The sequence below is a fragment of the Elephantulus edwardii genome, unplaced genomic scaffold, assembly GCF_000299155.1.
Source record: "Elephantulus edwardii isolate Elephantulus edwardi_28Jun2011 unplaced genomic scaffold, EleEdw1.0 scaffold00536, whole genome shotgun sequence".
NCBI classification, from domain to species: Eukaryota; Metazoa; Chordata; class Mammalia; order Macroscelidea; family Macroscelididae; genus Elephantulus; species Elephantulus edwardii.
Window position 1 is genome coordinate 323,053 of NW_006400286.1, and position 8,126 is coordinate 331,178.

Consider the following 8,126-nt stretch of genomic DNA (forward strand, 5'->3'; position numbering starts at 1 on the left):
GATAATGACTAGGTATGACAGAAGGGGAACTGATACCTTTAAGCTGTGGTGGTGGAGAAGAGTATTGAATACACCATAGCGTGCTAAAAAAACAAGTTAATCCTGGAGAGGATGAAACCAGTAAAGGATTCTGAAGCTCTGTCTGACATGTTTAGGGCATGTTGCAAGGAGGGACCAGTCCCTGGAGAGACAGTATGCTTAGGAGGGTGGAGGAACAGGAGGGGAAGAGTCTCAATGACATATTTTGATTCAGTGAGTATGTCAGAGACAGTGAGGTTGGCTCAAGGTACATCAGGGTTCAGAGCTGTTGTACATGGGGTCACTAAGAGTCGCAGGTGATGTGATAGCACATAACAACAACAACAACAAAAAATAAAGAAAGAAAAAGAATCAATGTAATATATCACATTAACAAAGAACCACATGATCCTAGAAATAGATGCAGAAAAGGCCTTTGATAAAATCCAACACCCATTCCTGATTAAAACACTCAGCAAAATAGTAATAAAAGGGAATTTCTTCAACATAGTGAAAAGTATATATACAACAAGAGTCAAAATCTTTGTCAACAGAGGAAGAAAGACATTTTCACTGTGAACAGGGACCAGATAAGTGTGCCCAGCCCACTTTCAACATACCAATTCAATTTTGTATTAGAAGTACTTGCTAGGCCAATATGAAAAAGAAGAAAATAAAAGGCATCTAGATGTTCAAAGAGGTGGTTCAACTGTCACTAGATGCAGATGATATGATAGTGTACACAGAAACCCCACAGGTCTTAAAAAAAATACCACAAACTGTTATAGCTAGTCGATCAGTTTATTAGAGTGGCAAAATACAGGATCAGTATACAACAGTCAATGGGATTCCTCAACAATAACAAAGAAAACACAGAGAGGAAACCAAGAAAGTAACACCATTTACAACAGCCAACCACAAACTGAGATACTTAGGAATAAACCTAAGTGGAGACATGAAATGAATTTTTATCAAGTCTTGCAGTCTAAAACTGACCAAACATGAAATCAAGAAGCATTAAAAATAATAATTGGTGACTGGAATGCAAAAAAAATGGGCAACAGGGAAGAAAGAATAGTAGTTGGAAAATACGGGCTTGGTGACAGAAATGAGTCTAGAAATAGAACCTATTCAATCTGTATGCTGAGCAAATTATCTGAGAAGCTGGAATTCTATGAAGAGGAGTGTAGCATTAGGATCCAAGGGAGACTCATCAATAACACAACGTTGCTCTCTGGAAATGAGAAGGACTTGAAGCACTTGTTACAGAAGATGAAGGAAAGCAGCCTTCAGTATAGATTGCATCTCAATGTCAAGAAAACAAAGATGCTTATCCTTGGACCAATAGGCAACATCATGATGGATAAAGAGGAGACTGAAACTGTCAACAGCTTCATCTTACTTGGATCCACAATTAACACCCTTGGTACCAGCAGTCAGAAAATAAGGAGACGCATTGTACTGGGCAAAATCTGCAATTTGGGACATCTTCAAATTACTGAGGACTAATGATGTCAGTTTGAGGATTAAGGTGTGTTTGATTTAGGCCATGGTCTTTCTGATTACTTGCTATCCATATGTAAGCTGGACAATGAATAAGGATGACAGAAAAAGAACTGATGCCTTTGAGCTGTGGTGTTGGATGGTCAAGAGAATAAACAGATGTATTTTGGAAAGGGTGCAGCCAGAGTGCTATTGAAGGTAAGAATGATGAGGCTTCTCCTCATATACTTTGGGTTTGTTGTTAAGAAGAGCTATTCCTCAGAGGACATAATGCTGGGAAGGAAGACCCTTTACTAGGTGGACTGAAACGGTGACTGCTGCAATGGGCTCTGTGTACCAGGAAGTGTTGGGATGACACAGGATAGAACTGGGTTCAGATCTTTTGTTCATAGGGTCACTATTAGTCTTACTTGACTTGACAGTACCTAACAACAACAAGAGACATAGAAGATCTTTACAAAGAAAACGACAAAATACTTCTGTAAGAAACAATAAAAGACCTAAATAAATGGAAAAAATATTCTCTGTTCATGGAAAGGAAGACTCAATATACAAATAACAATCCTATCAAAAACAATCTACATGTTTAACTCAATCTCACAGATACCAAATTCACTTTTCAAGGAGACTGAAAGGGAAACTGTCAAGTTGATCTTAAGAAGAAAGAGACCTGAATAAGTAAAGCACTTATGAAAAACAAAAATTATGTGGGAGGTATAGCACTCCCTGGCTTCAAAACTACAAAGTGATAGCAAACAAAAAAGCATGGTACTGGTACAATCACAAGATTATAGACCAATGACACAGAATCAAGAACCCAGAAATGGACCCATTATCTACAGTCAACTGATATTCAACAAGGAAACAAAATCTATCAAATGTGGAAATGAAAATAACTTCAATAAATGATGCTCAAAAAATTGGATTACTACCTGCAGAAAGCTGAAGCAGGATCTGTATCTCACAACATACACAAAAAACAACTCAAGTTGCATCAGAGATCTAGGTGTAAAGTCCAAAACCATATATATCATGAGAGACAAAATGGGACCAAGTTTACAAGGTCTAGTCTACAGTATAAAAAGTCTGTCAAGAGAGTCACTGGAAACTGCTGTTTCGGTCCTCACCCTTGTCTTAACTGCGGACCCCAACATGGACCTCGCTGGGGGCACAGCTCTTGAGCCAGGCAGGTGGAGATAATAGGGATAAGGTTACCAGGAGAGAAAACTCTTGACTCTTTGACAAACAATTCAGTCTTAACAATACACACGGCAAACAGGATCCTGCCCAAGTGTTGTTGGAGTGCAATGTGGGACTGTGTCACCCCTCGTTGTCCTCATTAGGTCCAGACCAGTGATGGAAGGGGTCCCCTCTGAGGACATAGGCCCCATCCATGTGCCTTTGGGACACGTTGTGGCCAGCCAGAAATGGCGTGGGTCGCAGCTGACAGAGGGCATGCACGGGAAAATTCAGCTCGTTTTTGAGGATCGCCTGACGCCAGTAGATTTCTACTTATCTAACAGATCCTGTATTCTTTACATCACCGAAGCCGATTTGGTGGCAGGAAATGGTTACAGAAAGAGGCTTGTTCGGGTTCAAAATCCGTCTCCAAGGGATCGTTATAGTTGAAAAGACACCTGTGAGTGAACAGTACTTCCCAGCTGTGCAGAAGTTTACCGTTCTGGACCTGGGGATGGTGTTGCTTCCAGTGGCCAGCCAGATGGAAGCCTCCGGCCTCATTATCCAGTTGATCCAAGAAGAAGCCAAAGAGCCCAGGGAGAACCCTTTTCTCAAGAAAAACCGCTCTCTGCATGCTGAGCGATCTTTCCTCCGAACCATGCAGCAGATCCTGGGAGTTGGCAAAGTTAAAGCCCCTCTCCTGCTTCAGAAGTTCCCGAGTATCCAACAGCTAAGTAATGCATCCACCCAAGAACTGGAGCAAGTGGTGGGCCCAGCGGTGGCACAGCAAATTCACCTGTTTTTCACCCAGTCCAGCTGAGGGCAGCTGCATTTCCTTCTTCAGACCACAAACAGCATCATTTCTTATTTTAAAACTAAGAACAAAGATTTCCTGTCACAGCAACCAGTGAAAGCAGCAGGGGGCCTCCCTGAGGCTTTGCTCTGGGGTTCAGACCTTCCTTAGCAGACACCAGCTGGCACTGCTCTCCTTCCTGGACTAGAAGAACCTTTGCAGATCTCACCGAGAGTCTGTTTCATTAGAGACTCATACTCAGCAAATTTTAAATTTTAAAGCATGACCTTGACCTGCATCTGTCACAAGAAAGGTCTTCTCACAGCCCTCGGGCGGTGGATGTGAGCATCTAAAGAAAGCAAACCTACAATTAAGCACTGTGTAGCCAAAGCCCCTTGTTCCTGTGTGGCTGCTCCTCAGGCCTGGTCAGAAAGAATAATCCTGTGCGTGGACTTTGCCAATGTAAATAAACAGTTGTACTGCAAAAAAAAAAAAAGGCTGTCAAATACAACCATAAATGGACAATCTAGAGAGGATAAAGCTAATGAATGGGACCTTCTAAAGATTAAATCCCCGTGTGCATCAAAACTTTTTCTAATAGGGTGAAAAGAAAACCCACCAGGAAAAAAAATTTGATAAAATCATCTCAGACAAGGGTCTCATAACAAAAGGTTACAGAATTATTACAGGGCCTTCACAAGAAAAAGACTGATCACACAATTACAAAATGGGCAAGAGACATGGAAAAATTTTTCAAAGGAAAACATATGGATGGCCAACAGACACATGAAGAAATGCTGAAAATAACTGGCAATAGAGAGATGCAAAATCAAAACCACGATGAGATACCATCTCATCCTAGTAGCAGTGGCACAATTTAACAGGATAGAAAGCAATAAATGTTGGAGAGGATGGAGAAACTGGAATTCTCATACACTATTGGTACAACTGTAAAATGATACAACCACTTTGGAAGGATGTCTGGCATTTCCTCATCAAATAGAACAGAGAAATGCCACATGACTCAGGTATTCCATTACTAGGAATATGCTGTTTTGTTATGTGCTGTCGAGTTACTTGCAACTCACAGTGATCCTATGTACAACAGCCCTATATCCTGCTCTATCCTGTGCCAATCTTATTGTTTCCAACACACCTACTCCCATTACTCTAGTCACTGAATCAATCCATCTCATCGAGGGTCTTCCTCTCCTACGCTGTCCCTCCATCCTCCCAAGCATGGCATCCCTCTCCAAGGACTGGTCCCTCCTTGCAACAGGTCCAAAGTATGTCAGATGAAGCTTCAGAATTCTTGCCTCCCAGGAGCAGCCTGGTTTCACCCTCTCCAGGACAAACCTGTTTGTTCTCCCACCAGTCCATGGTATATTCAATACTCTTCTCCAGCACCACAGCTCAAAGGCATCAATTATCCTTCTATCATCCCTACTCACTGTTTAGCTTTCTGACACATAGCAAGTAACTACAAAGACCATGGCCTGAATCAGGTGCACCTTAGTCTCCAGATGGACATTGTTGTTCTTCAATACTTAGGAGAGGTCTCTGAGAACAGACTCTCCGAATGTAATTTGTCTTTTAACTTCCTGCTGCTGGTATCATGAATGCTGTTTGTGGAGTCAATCAAATTGAAGCTGTTAACAATCTCAATCTCTTCACTGTCTACCATGATGCTTCCAATCAGTTAGAAATACAAACCCAAGGAAATTATGATTAAGACATTAACAGACACTTGTACACCCATGTTCACATCAGCATTATTAAAAATTTCAAGAACATGGAAACAGCCTAAATGTCCAACCACAATCTAATGGATTGAGAAATTGTGGTACATTTAAATGATGGAATGCTACATGGTACTCAAAAACAACAATTTTAAAAAGCACTGCAAAACTTGGGAGAGACTGGAGAGCATTATGTTTAGTGAACTAACTAACTCAGTCTCATAAGGATGTATACTGCATTAAATCATTATTGTAAAAAACAGAAGGACAAGTAGAGAAACATGTATGAGGATCCAAGGTGGTTAAGGGGTGAAAGTAGATGTGTAGGCAGAGGGGAAATCACAGAGTAGCACAATTTGTTGAATGGAGGGAGGGGGGTAAAGGAAAAGAGAATGATCCAGCAGGAGACCTGAAAATATGGGCCAATGGTGTGTTAGTTTAATGGTGATTACTTTATAAAACTGCAATGTATGGGAATGATTATACTAAATACAATGTATATTAATTTTATATGCAAACCAATATTGCTGTTGTTATGTGCCACTGAATCACCTGAGACTCTTAGCAACCCTATGTACAAGAGCTCTAAAGCCTGCCCTATCCTGATCCAGTTTGACTGACACATCTACTATTCTCCCAGTTACTGTTATCAATCCACCTCATCCAGGATTTCCCTCTCCTGTGCTGTCTCTCCACCTTTCCAAGCATGATGTCATTCTCTAAGGACGGGTCCCACCTAGTCCCATGCTCAAAGTAAGATAGAGCTTCAAACTCCTAGCCTCCAAAGGAGAAACTTGGTTTCACTCTCTCTAAGACAGATTTGTTTACTTGGCAGTAACGGTATGCTCAAGATTCTTTTCCAGCACCACAACTCAAAGGCATTGATTATTCTTCTGTCATCTTTAGTCACTGTCCAGCTCTCTGACGCATAGCAAATAAATGCAAAAAACAGGGTCTGGATCAGGGGCACCTTAGTTTCTAGACTGATATTATTGTTTCTCAGTACTCTGGAGAGGTTCCTGACAGGAGATTTTCCCAGTGCAATTTGTCTTTTGACTTTCTGTCTGCTGGTGCCAAGAGTGTTGAGCAGTAACTATTAACAACTTCAATCTCTTCTCCATCCATCATGGTGCTGCCAGCTGGCATAGCGGTGAGAATCTTTGTTTTCCTAATGCTGAGCTTCAATCCATATTGAAGATTACAGTCTTTGACCTTCTGCAGCAAGCACTTCAGGTCCTCTTCAGTTTTAGCCAGCATAACATTGTGTCAAGAGCTGAACATAGGTTATTGATGAGTCCTCCAATCCTGATGCCACATTCCTCCTCATAAAGCTCAGCCTCCTGAATGATCTGTTCTGCATTTAGATTTAAAACACATGGAGACAGAAAGCATCCCTAATACATTCCTTTCCTGATTTTGAACCATGCAGTGTTTTTCCTTGTTCCGTTCTAAGGTCTGCTCCATGGTCTGAGTATAGGTTTTGCTTTAGCATGATCAAGTGTTCTGGAATTCACATTTTCCTCAAGGTTACCTACCATTTGTTATGATCCACACAGTAAAAGGCTTTCACATAGTCAATGAAACAGAAATAGACATTCTTCTGGTACTTTACGCTTTCTGCCAAGATCTTCTGACATTGGGGTAATCAATATAAAATAAAAATGTAAAAATAAACTAAAATAAAAAATCAAGATAAAAGAATAAAAAGTAAAAAAGGTTATCCAACAGAATATATAAATTTTAAGCAATATCATAAATATCATTCATAAGTAAAATTCTGTGTGAGATAACTAAAAACTAGATGAAGAAGGGAATTTCTAGAAATTTAAGCTAAATTCAGAAGACATCAGCAATCATGTTCCATCTGGAAGAAGGGACATAACTGTTGATGTCAGATGGACCTTGGCAGCAATGAGATAACTCAAAACAAAATGTTAATTTGTGTTTTACTGACTATGCAAAGATATTCAACTGTGTGAAACATAGTAAATTCTGGGTAATATTGGGAAGAAGAGAAATTAAAAAACACTTAATTATGTTCATGTGGAACCTGTGCATGGATCAAAAAGCAGTTGTCTGAATCTAAAAGGGGATTCAAACAACATGTTTAAAGAGAGCTCTGGTGGCTTGGCGGTAGAGAGTTGCTTACTGTTTGAATCCACCAGATGCTTTGTAGAAAAAAGATGAGGAGTAATTTCCTCCCATGCAATTTACTGTCTCTGAAAACTTGCTTAAAGGTCAGTTATGAATTTATTCTGGTGTAATTGAGGAACAAGTAAAGTATGGATAAAGGTTCAAGAGGGTAAGGGATGTGAGCAGAAGGGTGAGGGTGTGGGAAATCACACAGTTGCACAATTTGGTGGGTGGAGGGAGGGGATAAAGGAAATGGGAAAAATCCAGGCAGGACCTTAAAAAATAGGGCAATAATGAGCATAGTTCAATGATTAATTTTAGAAAACACAATGTATGGGAATAACTGTATGAAACACAATGTGAATGAAGGAAAATTGTGAAACATATATACAAATTTTGTATGAAAATCAATATAAAATAAACCTTTAAAAAATCAACTAGAGCTTAACATTACTTAATTTCACAATAGTACATAAAATATTTTGTATGATGCCAAGAAAACTCACAGATATTTATGGAAGAAAGAGGCATTGACCCAGGCACTGACATTTCATTTTCATCAGCACGAGATAGGAAACAAGGCAATATATTCAAATCCCTCACAGATTGAGTTGAAGAAGCTGACAAAAGCAAGCAGGCAAATGCTCAATGGTTAAGGTACACTTGGTTGTTTTTTTGTTTGTTTTTTTTTTTTATTTCTTTATTTTTCATTTCAATGAACATCTACAGAGATATTGAAATTCTATTCATTCATTGTTGCA

The 8,126-nt window shown here is 39.8% G+C and overlaps 1 protein-coding gene and 1 pseudogene across 1 annotated transcript in view; one reads left to right on the forward strand and one right to left on the reverse strand.

Moving 5' to 3' along the window:
- The window catches only part of LOC102853882 (coiled-coil domain-containing protein 93-like), a 298,740-nt gene that overhangs the window by 206,751 nt on the left and 83,863 nt on the right, over positions 1-8,126 (reverse strand). The gene's annotated exons all lie outside the window — the stretch shown is intronic.
- On the forward strand, positions 2,878-3,520 carry LOC102853470 (annotated as a pseudogene).